This window comes from Carassius auratus, unplaced genomic scaffold (genome assembly GCF_003368295.1).
Source record: "Carassius auratus strain Wakin unplaced genomic scaffold, ASM336829v1 scaf_tig00041616, whole genome shotgun sequence".
NCBI lineage: Eukaryota > Metazoa > Chordata > Actinopteri > Cypriniformes > Cyprinidae > Carassius > Carassius auratus.
Window position 1 is genome coordinate 52765 of NW_020526656.1, and position 21916 is coordinate 74680.

The following is a 21916-nucleotide window of genomic DNA, read 5'->3' on the forward strand; positions in this document are numbered from 1 at the left end:
AAGTTCACGTTTCTTTCGTTTTCACGTATTAGTATCTTCAACTTTTTTTTGTGTTATCTCTGAAAAACCCAGACTGTACACAAGAAATACCTCAAGGGTCTTCCTGGAGAAATGTCTTACACTCGTCTCATGTTTATTTCAGCAGGTAGTTTGTATGGGAATGTATTTCTGTTCTCTGGACGCTGATTGTTAGCTGGAGAACTTTCTCTCGTAAATGTATGTTTAGTTCGTCCCACACTAAACCACAGCCATCCGAATCTGTTGTAGGTCTCATGAGACTGAATCAGCACCAAGCTGTTGTTTTGTTACCTGTGGTGTGTTTGTTCTAGAGTGAATGAGGATGAGTGTTCGTTTATGTTTGTGTGTGTTTTTGATATTTAGATTTTTTTTTTTTCTCACGACTCCGGTTTTTTGCTTTTATTGAAGCAGTTATTGAAGGACACAGAATGCATGATTGTGAACATGTGACACTATATAAAACACACACACACGAAACAAAGCAACAGTTTATTTCCAGCTCTGTGTAATGTATATTTCCTTGCATTGGTGAAGATCTTCCAGTGATTGTTTCTGAATAAATTCAATGAAACTCATGAAGGTGTCTGAAGATGTTCAGTTGCACGATCCGAATAATGATATAGAAACTTCACAAACGTTCACCAAGTTTGACAGCGACATTTAATCAAGTCGATGAAAAGACTAGAAAAATCAGCAATTCAACGCACGATACAAAAAGAACAAAAACCCACAGAATAGAGAACAACTAAATCAAAAACTGCAGAAAGGTGGAGCTCACAACGCATCAGAGAATTCAGAAAGATAGACTTTTTGACAATTACGTCTCATTAGAGTAATATTTAAAGTACATTATTATTTCATCAACCTGAATTGAATCATGCCGTCTTTAATAATGTGTGTGGACAGAACGAGCTGCACATCTAGCACTAAAACATCCTTCGTCAGCGATTAAGTTGTTCTTCATCAAATTTGTGACTTTACAGATGCCTGAAACAGTGGTTCCTGTTTGCTGGAGTTGGGCTGGCCTCGTTAGATCTTACCTGCTCCACCCACAGGTGTGTGTGTGTGTGTTTGCGTCCGGTTCGACTGCATTCTGATCAGCTGCACTAGTTAGTGAGTTCAGCGACTCTGTAAAACAAGCTGGTGAGCACAGACTTTCTCACGCTCACAGGAAGTCACTTTACTGCTGCGTTCAGCTCATGCACGGCTCGCTCAGGAACGATCAGGTAAAGAGAATAAAACATGTCCCAAAGTTAGTCTGAAGAACAAAAACACTGAGTTTTCCTCACGTTGGAGTCTCGTTCACTCACTGACGGACCATCAAACTGTACCTGGCACGATAAAACCACCTCCGCCTGTGTGTGTGTGTGTGTGTGTGTGTGTGTGTGTGTGTCCATCCGTGTCCACCGTCTGATGCGGCTGGTCTCTGTCTGCTCGTCCCAGAGCAGCGCCGCTGTCCATCTCTCCAGGTCTCTCTTGCTGTCTTTGACTCATCGTTTGCTCGGTCTGACATCATCAGCGTCTCCTGCAGTGCAAGGGGTCAAAGGTCAGAGGTCAGTGAGTGTTCTATCTAGGCTGCACAATTCAGAAAAAATAAAGTGATTTTAGACAATTTTTATATATATATAAAAAAAATTGTTAGTTGTGCTTGTTTGTAGGGCTGTGCATTTTGGACAAAAATGTTGATTACATACCAAAATTTCTATAAAACAATAGTAGTGAATAAAATTGAATTGTTATTCTTTTATATATATATTTTTTTTGAAGAATAATAAAATAAATCCAATAATAAATACAAGACATAATAAAATTAAAAATTAAAACAATTAGAATTATTGATTTTTAACAATTTTTAATTCAAAAAGAATTAAAATAATTTAAATGTCAAAAAATCATATAATATTTTATAATTCATACTGATATACATACATACATTATATATATATATATATATATATATATATATATATATATATATATATATATATATATATATATATATATACACTACTAAAAATATTAAAATAAGTAATATTACTACTGCATTTTGTACTATACAATACAAAAACCTTTAGAATAATTGCACTGAGCCATTATCTTGATTCAGGTTTTATTCTGATAAATCATGCAACCCCAAAATATATATATATATATATAAAATGATGATGGTAATAATTAAATACATTTTTAGATTTTAAATATAAGTAATTAGATTTTAAATATAAGTACAATAAATAAATAAAATATACAAATTAATATTACTACTAAAAATGATAATTATTACTATTGTGATATTTCACAGTAAAATAAAATGCAGCCTCTGTGATTTGAGAAGTCATTTCATGATTTTGGTTTTAATAGTGCATCCCTAGTTGTGGGTTTTTGTGAGGGCATTACTATCCCACAATGCTTCGCAACTAATAAACCATTAGATATGTAAAGTCAAATCTATTTAGAAAGTTGGGAATATCTATTTTGTTGTGTGTCATTTTTACTTCTGATTGTGAGTGAGTGAGTGAGTGAGTGTGTGTGAGTCTGTGTGTGTGTGTGTGTGTGTGTGTGTGTCTGTGTCTGTCTGTGTGTGTATGTGTGTGTGTGTGTGTCTGTGTGTGTGTCTGACCTGCCGCCGGTCTTGAAGATGAGGTCAGCGTTGGGTGCTCCTTTGGGGTGCTGGTATCGAGGCCGGCGCTCTCTGTTGGTGTTTATAGGAGCGGGTCTCTGAGCGAGCGACTGCATCATCTCTGAAAACACAAACCGTCGTCACACACCGAGGCCCCGTTCACACTGGTGCGCTTCCTTTCAAAACGCACAACGTTTACTACTTTTACTTTAGTTTACACCACTCCTGTGTTTTCAACCCTCGAAACCAAGACTCCTGAAAACACTGCAGATATATATAAATATATGTGCATGAACTGTGTATATTTATCATGCACACAGCCCACACACACACACACACACACACACAGTCTGTAAAGAGCAGGTGTTTGGTGTGGCTCACCCTGATAGTCCTCCTGCTCCTGGCGCTCGTTGATGTCCAGCGTCAGCTTCTTCATGCGCATGCGCTCCTCCTGCTCCGCCTGCTGCTGGTTGAAGTGATTGGCCGCCAGATGAGACGACAGCGGCACGTTCAGGATCTTAAACTACACACACACACACACACACAGAGAGAGAGAGAAACACACACACACACACACACACACACACACAGAGAGAGAGAGAAACACACACACACACACAGTTTCCGCATCAGAACACAGAGACATTAAACCATGAGGAAGGATCTTTAACAATGAAATGATAAATATCACCATTAACTCCTCGTTTAAATCATTTAATTATGTTTCTACTTTCTTAACGAAAAATAAATTTGTGTCATCCTAAGAAAAATATCGTATCATTTCTGTTGAAAAACTGAAATATTAAACTAAGGAAGCACGTGAAAACGTATTTTAACAAAGAAGGACAAATATCACCTTTAATATCACCTTTTTGTTCCTAAAATATTATTTTATGGAGTAATTAAAAGTTGAATTAGATTTTTTATTAATTTTATTTAAGTGTATTTAAGATTTTAAGCTGTAAGAAACAAAAAAATATACAAATATCACAAAATTAAAATTATTTTACTTGGCTCTAAGAAAGTATTAAAAAATAATGACGTTATTTATAGAAAATAATTAAAAAGGCAATTTTGTCAGTTTTTTTAGTTTAAATACTTTCTCCTAGCTTAATTGCTTGTTTAAATAATAAATAAAAAAATATTTACATTTAGCTTGCATTCATTCTCCACTATTGTAAAATGTACTTACATTTTTAATTCATTCAATTATTAAATAATCAATATTAAATTATTCTTAAAGAACACATAACAAAAGATTGCAGACATTTTTTGCATTTTTATTAACTAGTTAAACTAGTTATATTTATTTTCCATACTAATTGTAATGTTAATACTTCTCTTGTACTGTTGTTATTATTTTGCCACCTTTTAGACAAAAAGAAAATATGTCAAGAATGAATGTCAAGTTTCTGAAAGACTGTGAAGGGTTAAACTGGGTCACTGGACACCAGCAGAATGAAAACAAAGACGCTGTGTGTGTGTGTGTGTGTGTGTGCTGTAGTATACACTCCCAAAGCCACATCCTGAACACACCCTGCAGACCTGAACCATTCCAACACACACACACACACACACACGTGCTGTACCTGCTGTTTGTTGCCCTTGCGCGTGAGCATGACGAACTGCATGGTGTCGCTGACGTCTGCGTCTGTGTCTGCGGTGCAGGAAGGGGCGGAGCTTTTCTTCAGCTGGCTCTTTAACTGCAGAGGGATGGCCACGTCCAGCTGATGGACCTTCACTGCCTCTCCACTGCGCTGCTGCTCACACACACACACACACACACACACACACACACACACACACACACACACACACATTTATCCAGGTCACGAATAAAGACATTCGTGGATAAACTCAGATATGAAGCTGGAATACATAATGCATATTTTACAAATCTTGCTATTTTCTTTACATTTTAATAACATTTATTTAGCAACTTATTTAAAATTGTTTGTGCACTGATTTGTAATTAAATGACAATTTTCATTAAATTAGTTTAATTCTTAAAGAACATGCATGTCAGTTCTGTGGAGGTATTTAAGCTATAAGAAGTATAAGTATTATTTGCCACATGTTTATTTTTATATAAATTTACTTTGCACTAACTTTAAACTAAATAAAATCTTTAATGTTACATTTATTTTATTGTGCACCAAAGTAGCAAAAAAGTAACAAAAACAATCAAATCAGTTAAACAAGGAATTTAATGTGTTTTATATTTTTTTAAATACAGTATTGTTCAAAATAATAGCAGTACAATGTGACTAACCAGAATAATCAAGGTTTTTAGTATATTTTTTATTGTTACGTGGCAAACAAGTTACCAGTAGGTTCAGTAGATTCTCAGAAAACAAATGAGACCCAGCATTCATGATATGCACGCTCTTAAGGCTGTGCAATTGGGCAATTAGTTGAAAGGGGTGTGTTCAAAAAAATAGCAGTGTCTACCTTTGACTGTACAAACTCAAAACTATTTTGTACAAACATTTTTTTTTTCTGGGATTTAGCAATCCTGTGAATCACTAAACTAATATTTAGTTGTATGACCACAGTTTTTTAAAACTGCTTGACATCTGTGTGGCATGGAGTCAACCAACTTGTGGCACCTCTCAGCTGTTATTCCACTCCATGATTCTTTAACAACATTCCACAATTCATTCACATTTCTTGGTTTTGCTTCAGAAACAGCATTTTTGATATCACCCCACAAGTTCTCAATTGGATTAAGGTCTGGAGATTGGGCTGGCCACTCCATAACATTCATTTTGTTGGTTTGGAACCAAGACTTTGCCCGTTTACTAGTGTGTTTTGGGTCATTGTCTTGTTGAAACAACCATTTCAAGGGCATGTCCTCTTCAGCATAGGGCAACATGACCTCTTCAAGTATTTTAACATATGCAAACTGATCCATGATCCCTGGTATGCGATAAATAGGCCCAACACCATAGTAGGAGAAACATGCCCATATCATGATGCTTGCACCTCCATGCTTCACTGTCTTCACTGTGTACTGTGGCTTGAATTCAGAGTTTGGGGGTCGTCTCACAAACTGCCTGTGGCCCTTGGACCCAAAAAGAACAATTTTACTCTCATCAGTCCACAAAATGTTCCTCCATTTCTCTTTAGGCCAGTTGATGTGTTCTTTGGCAAATTGTAACCTCTTCTGCACATGCCTTTTTTTTAACAGAGGGACTTTGCGGGGGATTCTTGAAAATAGATTAGCTTCACACAGACGTCTTCTAACTGTCACAGTACTTACAGGTAACTCCAGACTGTCTTTGATCATCCTGGAGGTGATCATTGGCTGAGCCTTTGCCATTCTGGTTATTCTTCTATCCATTTTGATGGTTGTCTTCCGTTTTCTTCCACGTCTCTCTGGTTTTGCTCTCCATTTTAAGGCATTGGAGATCATTTTAGCTGAACAGCCTATCATTTTTTGCACCTCTTTATAGGTTTTCCCCTCTCTAATCAACTTTTTAATCAAAGTACGCTGTTCTTCTGAACAATGTCTTGAACGACCCATTTTCCTCAGCTTTCAAATGCATGTTCAACAAGTGTTGGCTTCATCCTTAAATAGGGGCCACCTGATTCACACCTGTTTCTTCACAAAATTGATGACCTCAGTGATTGAATGCCACACTGCTATTTTTTTGAACACACCCCTTTCAACTAATTCAACTAATTGCCCAGTTGCACAGCCTTAAGAGCGTGCATATCATGAATGCTGGGTCTCATTTGTTTTCTGAGAATCTACTGAACCTACTGGTAACTTGTTTGCCACGTAACAATAAAAAAAATATACGAAAAACCTTGATTATTCTGGTTAGTCACATTGTACTGCTATTATTTTGAACAATACTGTATTTAAATAAACAGAATTTTAATTATAAAAATAAAATTTAATAGTTAAATAATTAAAAAAAATATAATAAAATAAGTATTTTTCATTATTAACATAATTGTTAAGAACAATATAAACTGATTGTTAAAAACATCTAGTAAATTTCTCAGATAATTCCAAAGAACTGGCAACTAACACAAAATGTTAAAGTAGAAAGACTCGAATCGTATTTTATTGTAAAACAATCATCTTTGTTTACTTTTGTAACTTCTAAAACAAAAAACAAAACGCTGGACTTTTGGTAGTTCCTAGGATAGCAAAGTCCACTAAAGGAGGTAGAGCTTTCTCACATTTGGCTCCCAAACTCTGGAATAGCCTTCCTGATAATGTTCGGGGTTCAGACACACTCTCTCTGTTTAAATATAGATTAAAAACACATCTCTTTCGCCAAGCATTCGAATAATGTATCTTTTTAATTGTGAGTGTAGTTGCATCTGATCAAAGGTGCATTTTTATTCATTAGCTTGGGTTAAACTAATTTTACTTTGTTGGATCAGCAGCTATGCTAAAGATGTCTGTATTTTGTTTCTATGTTTTGCCACGGGATTCACATCCCGTGGTAACTAGGATTTACACAAGCTCCAGTCTGGATCCAGAACACCTGAGAAGAGATGATGCTGACCCTCAGAGGACCTCAGATGATGCTAACCCTGAATCAACAACAGAACTAACAATTATTCCTAAATGTGTGACTTAATCATATAATAACTTAATTAATAATATTGATAGTTCATCGTCTAGCTGACTACGTCTTGTATTATTATTATTTTTTAGTTTTTCTAAAATCCTGTCAAATGTGCACAAACTACTAGCTACTACTAAATATTGTAGAAACATAATTTTCTGTAAAGTTGCTTTGTAACGATTTGTTTTGTAAAAAGCGCTATACAAATAAACTTGAATTGAAAATAAACTTGAAAAACTAAATGGATTTCATTTCTCACTGCACAGCTATACGCTACATTTTTTTATAGCTATAGTTTTTATTCCTCCTCCACAATTTAAATACTGTTATTTTTTGTGGTCTACAGTAGAAAACCTCCCTAAACCTGACAGAAATACACCATGAAAGGACCATAAAAATAGACCACATGACTACTGGTGAAAAACTCTTCACGTGGGTGTCTTTACAGCATCCAGTCGTGGACTAAGAGCCAGAAGACGACACACATGAAGAGTGGAGAGAGTGGAGAGGGCAGGTTTGAAGCACACCTGCAGGTTCTCCAGCATCATCTTGTCCAGCGCCTGGATGAAGTCCTCGTCCTCGGCACAGGCCACGTGTTTGAGTCCTCCACCGCGGATCGTGACCTCCTGAGACACACACACACACACACAGCAGCGTTAGCTCCGAGCTCAGACACACACACATCAGCTGCAGCTCACACTCACGTTATTCTCTTCATCCGTCTCGTTCTCTTTGTTGGAGTCGGTCAGATAGTCTGTGTTCTCCTCTTCCTCCTCACGCTCCTCTTCCTCGTTCTCAGAGCCGTCCTGAACATGCGTGCCACACAGAACACACGGTTCATACAGACATCTCGTCTCTAAACACTCCATCAAGATGAAGTGAAATATCTGTTTTCCAAGCGCTAAGTTTGTTTAAAATATGTGTATAAAATGTGTTTATCTGCGATTTAGTTATAAATGGACATGAGTGCTGTTATCAAAAGAATTTTTACATTCAATTTAATATTAAATGTATTTTAAATGTATAACATTAATTGGAATTTGAATATTTCACACACACACACACAAAATGAATATATATACTTAAATAGTATTCTTTTATGTTTATATTAGTGTGTGTATTTTTATTTATAAATGAACAAAATTAGTTTTATCAAAGTAAAGTAATTTGCACCTTTTTGGCACTTGGTAAAAGTGTTTCTTTTATTTTATTATTTTATTATTAATAAACGTGTTTGTATTTTAAAGTAAGAACATTAATTGAACTAGTAAATATAATTATACATATGTATATATATATATATATATATATATATATATATATAACTTTTCAAATTAATTTAATTTTATGAATAGAGTTTAATTTAAATGTGTAAATGTATATATATATTTTTTATAATACATATACACACACATACATATATATATATATATATATATATATATATATATATAAAATGTGTGTGTGTATATGTGTGTATTAATTAATACATCAATACAATTCAAGTGTTTGTTTTTTTGATTTGCAAATGAATTTAAGATTTTGTAGTGACTCATGCTGGTATGTGTTTCCTTACCTGTGCATAAATCATTAAACTAATGTAAAAGTAGACTATAAAGACTGAGCCAGGAGGCGGAGTTTCTAGCTGTCAATCACAGCTCACCTCTTCCTCGGGTTCATTCATCTCGCTCTCGTTCCCAGACTGCTCCTCGGTCTCCGCTCCTCGCTCGTCTTCGTCATCATCATCCTCCTCCTCCAGAGGCTCGTTCTCGCTCATGGCGCTTGAGGAGCGGCCGTCTTTCTCCAGGCCTGGACACACACACACACACACAGGAATGCTGCGACTGACCAAACCAGACCACAAGGGATAAAAATAAACCAGCAGCACTACTGAATGACTGTGGTTTAAAACCAGCCAGACGACACACACACACACACACACACACACACGACAGCATTCCTGAAGAGCTGTTCTGTGTCTGATCTGCTTTAATACTGATACTCTTACACTCTCCGCAGGAATGTGTGTCTTTCTCTCAGCACACGTCAGGTGTGAAGCATCAATGACCGAACACGCATGAAACAAACATGTGTCTGTGTGAGGAATGCTGCTCGACGGGAAGAGCAGAAACATGAGCGGAACAACTAGAAGAACGGCTGCGCACATACACACACACACACACACACACACACACACACACACTAGGGCTGGGTGGTGTGATGGTATGTGGGTGTTTCCTCAAGTATGGCCATATTCGGCTCTGTAGACTTGAATAAAACACACTAGCACCCGTCCAACAGTGAATATCTCATCTGATCACAATCTAGAATAATCTGTTTCATGTTATGTTATGAATAACAAACCAAACAAATATCAAATGTATTAAAATAAAACTGAAGCCTAAAATGACTCCCTGAAAACATAACGAAAACAGATTTAAAACTAAAAATAAACTAAGGAAATAAATTCAACCTAAATTAAAAAAAAACATTTAAATATTTAAACAAAAAATCATTCCACTTTTAATTAAACTCAGATTTAAAACTAAAATAAATTAAATCAACATACTAATACAATACGCAACCACAATTATAAAAAATAAAACAGAAGATTTTATTAGACATAACTTTTAATACGGAACTATGAGTAAAAATGAAATAAATATATATTAAACCTACACACTCATAAAAAAAAGAAAAAAAAAGAAAAGCAGAAAAAATAATTTAATACAAAATACAAAACTAATTTTTGATTCAACTTAAATGTAAAAAGTTAAAATGAGCTAAAACTAAAACAAAATTCATTAAATCTAAACAATACAATAAAATAAAATATATACAAATATATATAAAAAGAAAATATAATAAAAATGAATAATAAAAACATTACTAAATTATAAAAAAATTAAATTAAAATGCACAATTTCTATCAGTAATAACTATATATATATATATATATACACATACATACATACACACACACACACACACACACACACAGTATCAGACGAGTGTTTTACCCAGTTTGACGAGGAACTCTCTCTCCAGCTGTGTGACCTGAGCACAGGCCTCGTCCAGAGACAAGCACAGCTTCATTTTGGGCCGCAGCAGCTCCAGTGTGTCTGTGATCATGTACTCGATGTCGATGGGGAACGGCTGGTCTTTAGTCCACACGTCCAGACTCTTCTTCCACCAGACGTACCTCTGAAACACACACACACACACACACACACACACACACACACACAGCGGTTCACATATGGAACATACTGTTAATAACTGAGCACCAAATCATTAATGATTAACAGTGATACATTTGTGTGATTAACAGTTAATGCATTAAGATTAAATGTGTTTAATTGCCATCATAATAATAATGCCACAATGCAAAATAATTATTAAATGTACCTAAAAATAGGTGTAATTTTTATTATGCAAATACAATCTTTTTTTTTTTTTTTTATAATTATTTTTGGGAGGCAAGTTTTGATAAAGACATTGCTTCACAGGAATGTGAATGTAAATGATGCATTAAAAAAATCATCTAAACAGCTAATGTATAGATAAAAAAAAAACAAGACAATGCACTGTATTATTATTTTTTTATATGTAAAACATTACAAAAACATTTATACAATCTTATATTAGTATGATTTTCAATGATCATATGTTTACATTTACAGTCAAACACTATTTTAGTATAGTGGAATTTAATTCTGAATGAGCTCAGAATGAAGCTTTATTCTATTGACAGCCCAGGTTTTTCCACCAATCACAGGAGACGTGTCATACGCTCGTCTGTCTGTGATTGGCTGGTCCTCACCTGGAAGTAAACGAGGAAGCAGTCGAGCTTCTTCTTGCTGGAGCCGCGGTCGAAGTACTGTCCGCAGGTGTCCAGCAGGGTGCAGACCAGGCGGATGCGGAACAGGTGTTCGGGGGGTCCAGCGGGCTCGGAGAACCGTCTGTGTTCACGCCGAACGAGATGAAGGAGAAGAGCGTGCGGAAGACGACGGCAGACTCCACCATACGGTAGTTATACAGCTCGCCCAGAAACTTAGCACTGCTGATCCGCCGCTGGTTAAACTTGGGCTGGTTCACCTGAGAACCACACACACACCAGGACAAACATCTCTGCATTATACTGCACATTCTGTTATTATAACTGCACTGGAGTAGAAGCAATGCAGTCAAGTGATGTAAACACACACACACACACCTCCATGCCGAGGCGGATGTCCTCCAGCAGGCCGTCCACCACATGAATGCCCACGTCCTCCTGATACGCCACCAGTCCAGCGAGCAGGTTGGCCACGCAGTGGATGCTGTTGTACTTGACGTTCCAGATGTTGATCATACAGCAGATCAGATAACTCTTCACATCAGGCTCGTGCCAGGACAGCTTCCTCATCTGCCTCAACACCTACACACACACACAGATGATACTTTACACACACGCTAACACTCAATACACTCGCTTTTTCGTGAGAACAGCCGAAAATAAATATAATATATACATTAATTTCAATGATGTGCATTTTTTAAATGCATAAATAAATATATGCATAAATTAATAAATGCATAAATAAATAAATGCATAAATTATTAAATGCATAAATAAATAAATGCATAAATGAACAAATGCATAAATGAACAAATACATGTTGTTATGTTATATATTATAATTTTTCATTGTATTTATACTTTACACACACACACACACACACACAATTATTAAACAATAGATAATTTAAAAATCCTATAATATACATTTTTATATTTTGCTTTTTTAAGGTATTTTCTATTATATGCATTTATTATTTCACTATATCTAAAAGTATAACATTATTAAACAATAGATACTTTTATAATAATGCAAAATTTAATATACAGTATTTGCATAATTTATTCATGCTTTTAATGTTTTGATAAGTATTAAATTTTTTTTTCTAATATATTAGTCACTGCAGTATTTTCATATACATTTTAAATTATATTACAATGTTAAATTTGTTTACGTAATATGTAGACTAGTATTATAGCTTTACAATATATAATAATTTGAGATATTAATATAATTGTATATTTAAGTATTTTCTAAAAAATCAACACATACAGAATATATAATCAGTGCTGAACTGAAGTGTTTGACAGCTTTAGTAACTATAAAAGATGCTTTCTGTATATAAGTCCTTCACAATTTTAGTTTTATTTTCCTTCACAGTTTTAGGTTTTATTTTCAAGCTACTAAAAGGCCCTGTGAGCACATACACACTGCTTGATGACAGGAAGTGACAAAACTTCATTCAGTATGTTGATATTTAGCAGGATGCGGGCCGTGGGAGAAGCCCTGTGTCCAGCGCACGCGTGACGCACCTTCTCAGTGGTGACCTTGGACAGGTCTTTGTAGAGCAGTTTTCGGATGTACTCCTGCAGCGGCGGTCTCTTCCTGCGCACCGTCTTCTCCATCGGCGGAGGGTTGCAGTAGTAATACGCGTTCTCCACCATAGTCACGTAACGCACATCCAGATGCTGAGCCTGCTTCTTACGCATCATTTGCTCCTGGGAACACACATGCTCAGCAGTGTCAGTATGAAGAGGGCAGGTCTACATGAGTGTGTGTGTGTGTGTGTGTGAAGACGGACCAGTAAGACGCTCGTGTGCAGGTGAGACTCCGGTGAGCGGAAGAGAAAGCGTCCACACGTCTCCAGCAGTGTGCAGGCCATCTCGATGTGATGGTGAGAGAAATCAGACAGCAGCATCTACATACACACGCACACACACACACACACACACACACACACACACACACACACACACACAGTGTTAGAGATGCTGGAATAAATGTCTGTATTGCAGAGATCATGATACAATAGTTTCAGCAGTCAGTGTTACTTTAATATCACTGCTATCAATGCTACTGAACCTGTGCTCTTTTAGAATTACTAATATACTATTATTATATTAAAAATGTATAATTTTTTTAAATATATTTTTTAGTTCATACATTTTTTTGGCTAATTTGTTTTTATTGATTTTATGTTTGACAGTCATTTTTTTTATTTTTTAAATATTTAATATATTTTAATTTCAGTACTTCAGTACTTTTAAGCACTTCAATTTAAATTTATTTTATGAATTAGTTCAAGTGTGATTTTAGTATCACTGAGATACTTTTATAGTTTTTATTAATATTCAGGATATTTTTATATTTTGTTAAAATTTGTAAGTTTTAGTCTTTTTTTTCAGTTTTAAATTCAGTTTTAATACGTCAAGTTAAACATATTTATTTTTGATCAGTTAGTCTCCATGTCATTTTATATTTATACTGTTATATTTGTAAATATTTAAAAAATATTTTCTATTTAATATTTTAATATTAATCTTTATTTTAGTTTATTTTACGTCGTTTTAAGATCATATTTATGTCTATATAATTTTTAAGTTATTTTAGTATTTAAAGTTCAAATAAAAAATACATATTTTTTTCATATTTTAATTTTATTTCAAGTAAAAGTTTTTGTTACATTTTTAGTTTCAGTCACATGTAACTATAAAAATGCTGATTAGTTTGTTTAGTTTATTAATTGCATTAACATTTCTATTTTTGTTTTAAAGCTTTTAAAGTTTAAGATTTTCATCTAATATCTCTCTTTTATTTTAGCTTCATTTCAAAGACCAAAAATTATTTTTAATATTAATTCAAAATAAAACACTGCACTTAACTCCCTCTTTAATTAATAGCACATATTTAATAAAAACAAATCTTATTAACAGAAGCTGCCATCATTACGTTATTTACTTCAGTATGGACTTCATAGTGAAGCACTACTGCTGTCCTCCCTAGTTAGTGCACACTGTGTAGGGGTCATCAGCTCACCTTGAGGCAGTGCAGTGTGTCTGTTTTGGAAAACATCTTGAACTTGGCCAGCTCCCCGATGAACCTCACCGTCTTATTCTTGGTCTCAATGTTGATTTGGTCCTTCTTTCTGATCTGTAGGGAACACACACACACAGACCCAAGGGCACCTGTTTTAATGCTTAAATCCCTCATCTGACAGTCTTTATCTAATGAAAAACACTCACATGAAACCTGAAATCTCCTTTGAGCATGGAGCAGAGGTCTTCAGCCACGTCAGACATACACGGGTGTAGCGTGGCCACCAGACGAGCGTAGAACGGCAGCAGATCCAGCCTGACACACACAGATGTAAAACTATTAATGCACAGACATTTAACCATTTCATCTGAATCAACACCTGATGAGATCAAATGACTGAAAACACAAGAGCCCTGGCTCCATCTAGTGTTCACATCTATAGATGCTGTGAACACACACACACACACACACACACACACACACACACACACACACACACACACACACCTCTGTCTGGGCACCGTGAAAAGAGCTCGGACCAACTTCCTGCGATTGGACTTGGTGTTCATGTTCATACAGAAGTCCATAGCAGCCTGAAAACACACACAACAGGCAAACCACCCAACAGCACAACGTGAAAACTATTAGATTTTAGGAACTTAAAATAAAAATAAAATACATTTAATATACATTTTCTAAAATGATAAAAGCATAACAAAATGACTGATATAAAATGAAAACTTTAACAAAAAACGTGTGTTCAAGGAAAAAACTAGAACTGAGTGTTGCTAAATAATTACTAAAGAAGTACTGAAATTACTAAAACTTTTTTTTTACTAAAATGAAATCTGAAAATGTTAAACAAAATTAAAGTATTTATTGTAAAGCTTTATAAAAACATACCAAAATCTAAACAGGAAATACAATTATTATTATTCAATGGAAAATGTATAATAAAAATTAAAAATGAAGAATTTTAAGTTGAAGTACTAAAATTATTCAAACTGTGTGTGTGTGTGTGTGTGTGTGTATAAGAGACTGTGTGTGTGTGTGTGTGTGTGTGTGTGTGTGTGTATAAGAGACTATGTGTGTGTGTGTGTGTGATTGCGTGTGTGTGTGTGTGTGTCTCTCTGTGTGTGTGTGTGTGTGTGTGTGTGTGTGTGTGTGTGTGTGTGTGTGCGTGAGTGAGTCTCTCTGTGTGTGTGTGTGTGTGTGAGTGTGTGTGTGTATGAGTATGTGTGTGCGATACTCTGTGTGTTTGTGTGTGTTTGTGAGTATGTGTGTTTGTGTGTGTGAGTCTCTGTGTGTTTGTATGAGTATGTGTGTGTGTGTGTGTGTGTGTGTGTGTGTGTGTGTGTGAGAGAGAGAGAGAGACTCTATGTCTGTGTGTGTGTGTGTGTGTGTGTGTATGAGTCTCTCTCTGTGTGTGTGTGTGTGTGTGCGTGTGAGTGTGTGCGTGAGTGAGTCTCTCTGACCAGACACGTGTGTGTGTGTGTGATTGCGTGAGTGAGTCTCTCTCTGTGTGTGTGTGTGTGTGTGTGTGTATGAGTATGTGTGTGCGATACTCTGTGTGTTTGTGTGTGTTTATGAGTATGTGTGTTTGTGAGTCTCTGTGTGTTTGTATGAGTATGTGTGTGTGTGTGTGTGTGTGTGTGTGTGTGTGTGTATGTGTGTGAGAGAGAGAGAGAGAGAGAGACTCTATGTCTGTGTGTGTGTGTGTGTGTGTGTGTGTATGAGTCTCTGTGTGTGTGTGCGTGTGTGTGTGTGTGTGTGTGTATGTGTGTGAGAGAGAGAGAGAGAGAGACTCTATGTCTGTGTGTGTGTGTGTGTGTGTGTGTGTGTGTGTGAGTGTGTTAGAAGTCTTCACCTTGTCTATCAGGTCTCTGTTGATGCAGTTTGGGAGCTGCTGGATGAAAGCATCCACGATGAGTTTGAGATGAGAGCCGGTGCTGGCCTCCTCGTCCTCCTGCTCTGTACACACACACACACACACACACACACACACACACACACACACACACACACACACACACACACACACACACACACACACACACACACAACATGACAATTCAAACACTGGCTTATAACGAATCTGCACAAATAAAGCCAAATACAGATAAACTGTGGCTGCTGGAAAGATGCTGGACACCTCTTCAGTGCGCTCTGGAGGTTTAGGAGGTGCACTGATGTGTGTGTTTCATTGAGAAAGCCAGCTCACCTTGTTCATCCAGTATCTTCTTGGCCAGTTCTTCACTTTCAGTCTCATCGGCTGTGTCCAGATCCATCGGCTCATCGGTGATGTCCAGCGCTTCCAGCTCGATCTCCAGCTCCTCAGTGCTGTTCCCCTCTCGTGCTTCTGCACACAAACAACAAACACCACATACTGTTTCACTAAAACATAACAAAATAAATCCACATTTTACTAGAATGAAAAAAAGCAAGAAAATGTACAAATAAACACTAATTCTGAATATGAATAAATACTATGACAGTATACTGCAGTAGCACCTTTGCTGGTCTGGCTGCTCTTCTCGTTGTCCTTGAAGAGGATCGCAGGGACAAACGCCTTCAGATCCACCATGTTCTCGTAGAAGTTACGCGCGTCCTCGTCCTCCCAGATCCCTCCTTCCAGATCATACTCTCCCGGTTTCCCCGGAGTGAAGATATCGATGCCCGGACCGTGCTCTGCCACACAGATCAACAACAAATCACACACATGCCCAGACCAGATCTCACACAGGTGAAGCCGTGCCGACCGTCGCACCTTCCTGGATGGTCTTGTCCACAGGAAGTTCAGGCATGTTCTCGTCCAGCAGATCGGCCAGCGTTTGTGTGTTGGCCAGCAGCTTCTGGTAAGACGTGGCGAACTCCTCGTACTGCTTGTGTCTGTCCTCGCTGAGCTCTCCTTTAGAGTGAAGGATACGCCTGCAAGAGACACTCATCATCATCATCATCATCATCGCTATTCTAATGCAATCAATGGAAATGATTCCAGAGCTGGAGAAGAAGACCACATTCAGAAACACAGATCATGTTCAGAGTGTTTATGATTCAATGACTCACTCATTAGATTGGGATTCAATTAAGTAAAGGCATTTATGCTAGTTAGGAACTTAAGCGCCCCTATTATGCCTTTTCGACTATTTCGAACTTTACATGCATGTAAACCTGTTTTAGGAGACTCATAAAGCAATATTAGCAACCTTAAAAATGGCATAATGGGGGCACTTTAATTAAACAGCCTGTGTGAACATCAGTCTTATTTTCTTTTATTACAGTTTTCAATAAATATCTTGATTTTATTCATTTTAGTTAAAGTTTTAATCATTTTATGTAGTGTTTTCAATATTTTTAATAGCTTCATTTTATTGCACTTTTATTAATATTTTCTGATTTCAGTTTAATTTGAACGTTTTGGCCATTTTTATTAGTTTTATTTTATTATGGTTTCTAATAAGAATTTTGAAATTGTTTTTATTTTTCTATTTTAGTCATTTTCTTTTCTTTTTTTTGTCAATTAATTAATATGTATGTATATATATATATATATATATATATATATATATATATATATATATATATATATTTTTTTTTTTTTCACATGTCTATATCTTTATTCTTTATTTCATTTTTAATTATTTCGTATATAACCTGAAACACATTTTTTTTTATTTTGTTTATTACTTTTTTATATATTTTTTACAGTCTGAATTTGTCATTTTATTCTTACTGAATAAATATATGACACTGAAATAAAAGAAGATGCACACATGGCCTCTAGATGGTAGTTTAATTTTGTCGAAATCCAATCGAATCGTGAGATTGCAAACAACTGTGTGAACCTGTAAATGTGACCGGACTGACCTGTTCTGTCTCTCGATGTTCTGCAGCTCTCGGTGGTCTTTCTTCAGGTGTTTGGTGAGCGAGGTGTAATATTCTCTCAGCAGGTTCTGGAACGGCTGCTGTTTCTCAGTATTTATGATCTGACTGGGAGGGAAGGTCGAGCCGAACTTCTCCACCGCGTTCTTGACCTTCCTCGGCTCCAGCCCGGCGATATCGTCTCCGCAGTGCTTGCAGAAGCTGATGATGACGGAGACGTGAGTGTGCGCGTCTCGGTCGGTGGCGATGATGTTCTTCAGCTGCTCGTAGATGAGCGACAGTCCTTCTTTATCCGTGAACAGCCCCACGATGGTGAGCTCGGCGATGAAGCGCAGGTCGGTCCGCAGCTTGCTCACGTTGGGCGCCTTCTCCTCCTTTCTGGCCTCGAAGTGTCTCTTCCAGGCGGCGAGGAGAAGCGGTGCTAAGTCGGCGTAGCGCTGGTGGAAGAGCGAGCAGAGGTGCACGGCACAGCCCACGTCGGAGATCTTCAGCTTGGCCTCCACCATGGAGCTCACGGCTTCACCGATGTACTTGCTGAGGTTGAGCGAGTCGAAGTCCTGCGACAGCGAGCCGCGCTGCTGCTCCGTGAGCGTGCGGAGCTTCTTGACGAAGGCCGTGTTCTTCTTCAGGCTGGAGTCCAGGCGGCTGAAGAAGGCCTCCTCGGGACGTGTCTCCTGCACGCGCTGGTTCTTGGCTCGCAGCTCCTTCCTGCTGTGATGACGCTCCCACGCTTCCTGCTGCAGCTGCTCCGCCTCCTCCTTCTCCCTGATCACACACCAACAACACACTCTGAGCAACAAGCATTTCAGCAGCAATCAGATGCTATTATTATTAGCAACTGACATAAAAATAAAAAATTCAGTGTTCCTGTAGCTCAAGTGGTAGAGCACTGCCTTGTCAAGCGCAAGGTTGGGGGTTCGAATCCCCGGGAACACATGATAGGTAATAATTGATAGCCTGAACTTAAGTAAGTCGTTTTGGATAAAAGCGTCTGCTAAATGCATACATTTAATTTAATTTGATTTTTAATTTAAAATTGTTTGTTTTTGTCATTTTTATCAATTTCTTCCATTTAGTTTTTTTTTTTCATTTTGTAGTTTTTGTTATTTTAGTATATCAAGCAAATTTTAATGAAAATGCTATTTTATTATATGCAATATAATAAAATGCAATGTTATTAATTAAGACCATAATTATTCTACTTACTGTATCCATCGTTGTTTTTTTTTACTGTTTTTATTTATTTTTTGTTTATAGATATTTTTTTCTCTCCTGTGTGTAAATATAAAAACGTAAAAGTTTTTATTTTTATTTTCTTGGAATTAGATCTATGTTTAGTTTTTAAATATTTTATTTTATTTAAAGTGTTAATTATGGCTTTATTTTTTGCTAGCTATGATAACCCTGCAAAGCAAAATTATGAAATTATTTTTTATATTTTAATCCTGGACATTTTTTTTTTTTTTTTTTTTCAGTTCAAATTAATTTTTTCAAGTAACAATCTTGTCTGGTTTAAAACAAAAAACACAAAAACAAAAAATATATTCAAAATCATTTTTTTTATATAACATCATATAAAACGTGTAGCTTTAATCAGAATGCTGAAAATTGAAAATTATGTTTTTCAAAGAGCTAGGGTTCTTGTTCCAACAATCACTACATCCTGTAGGAAGATTACAGTTTTTATATTTAATCATATTTTATATTGGTTCCTTTAGTGTTATGAAAACAATATAGAGACATTAGAGCTACGTGGTCCAGCCCTCTCACTTGATCTGAGCAGCCTCTTCCTCTTTCAGTCGTTTAGCTTCCTCCTCTAGAAGCTTCTTCTCCTGCTCCTCCTGCTGTCTCTTCTCCTCCTCCTCTTTCTTCTTCTGCTCCTCCTCTGCCCTCTGCTTCTCCTCCTCTTTCTTCTTCCGCTCCCTCTCCTCCTTCTTTCTCTTGTCCTCCTCGGCACGTCTCTTCTTCTCTTCGGCCGTCTTGGCTCCGTCCTTCTTGGTGCTCATCTTGGTCTCGTCTTTGCTCTTTTCGCGAGGCGCGGCGGCCTGTCGATCTGTGTCTCTGTCCTTGTTGCTGGAGGAGCCCGTCTCTCTCTCCTCCGTGTTGACGGACTTCTTACGTTCAGCAGGCATACTGCTAGTGTTACTGCAAAATAAAACAGAACAGAACAATAAAACACATCAAACCAAGGGCTGTTTTGAATGTCACTGTATACTTTTTCTTTTTTGTGCATTTTTAATCACAATCTTGCATTGAAAAATATATTGCATTCAAAAATATTTTATGATATTTTGCATATGGCGCACATTTAAAAAATTATTTGCATTAAATAAAGTATAGTGTTTTTTGCACGAGATACTTTGTTTTTGCAAACAATTTGGCACTGAAAACTCATACTGTAAAATAATACTGTAAATAATTAAATATAAAATTATTTTCATTAAAAAAAATTTTTTATTTTTCTTTAGAAGCACTTTTAATCAAAATTTTGCATTTAATAATTACACTGTATACATTTTTTTATATATATATTTTGCACTTATATTTTTTTTGCACATGGCATACTGTTCTAAAAAATATTTAGCTTTTTAGCAAACTTTATTACTGTACACGGCACTCTTTTTTTAAACATTTGTAATAGCAGCAAACAATGTACCGTATACAGAATACTTCTTTTTTAACAAGACTTGCCACTTTTAATAAAATTTTTACTATATTTTAAATCTAAATACTTGTTTTTATGTTCATTTTATTTAGTTTTGCACATTTCATCAAATTTTTACAACTATTTTGACATCAAATTCATTAAAAATGTCAGTCTCTCTGAATAATCTGTACCTTAACTGTACTATTGCATTATGGGATATATCATCTCAGTCTGCTCTGGTTATGTACCTCACATTTTGGCCATGGCTTGGTTATTTGATTTATGTAAAATCGGGTGACCTGTCAATCACGTTCAGGTGATCAGCTTCCGGTGTGCTTCATTAACATGACTCTGATGTCTTTAGGCTCAAATTCAGCCACATTCCGCTACCGTTCTCAGACTCAAACAAGATAAACCACACACAAACACTCTCACACACACGTATCCTACTTTGTATGGCGTTCTCTGGCCTAATAAAGACTCACAGTCTCAGTAACAAGCAAGTAAACAAACAAAAAACACGTAACAAACACATCGCAACAACTGCATTAACAAAAGCTAGACAAATACTGTCTGCCACGGACATCTCAATATAATTACAATTTTAAATTATACAGTTCATCGTGTTTAACAGAAATGCGATCATTTTAATAAAGCGATTTGATGTTTCAGCTGCGTGTTTGTGAATTAGCATTAGCATTAGCTATTTGATGCCGCTCTTAGATCAAATATCAACACGTTTATTACGCAAACAGACGGAAATAGTAGTAACAAAGAGATTTTCTGTCAGTCATATGAACACGGTTGTGTTTTGAATAAAATGTCCGTCTTACCTCATTTGCTTGCGTTAAAATTCATAAGTTTAGCCTGTAAATGACGGCGCTTGATAGTTTTCAATATTAGGACCCTCACCCCTGAATTCGGCGTCCCCAAACGTGCCTGATCAAAAAAATAGCATTCACCTAAAAAATACGTGAGGATAAAAAAAATGCAAACCTAGATAAATACATGATATAACACATAAATATACCCCTGAAATTAATACACAACACAACTCCAATGTTTAGTTTAGAACCGAACGATGTACTTATATTGAATTTAAAATATTAGGCAATGTAAGCGTTGATATACGTTTATTTAGTTTAATCCAGCTAGCTATCTATATAATCACGAAGCACCAGAAAAATGCTGCTTTATTTCGCAGAATTTAACCTATAGTTACAAATAACATTTAAAAGCAAAAAAAAACAACAACATACATCTGTACATATTCATTATTCAAA

The 21916-nt window shown here is 36.2% G+C and overlaps 1 pseudogene; it reads right to left on the minus strand.

Annotated features, from left to right (window-relative positions):
- Positions 1–42: 42 nt before the first annotated feature.
- Positions 43–21576, minus strand: LOC113085449 (regulator of nonsense transcripts 2-like; annotated as a pseudogene).
- Between the last annotated feature and the right edge of the window lie 340 nt (positions 21577–21916).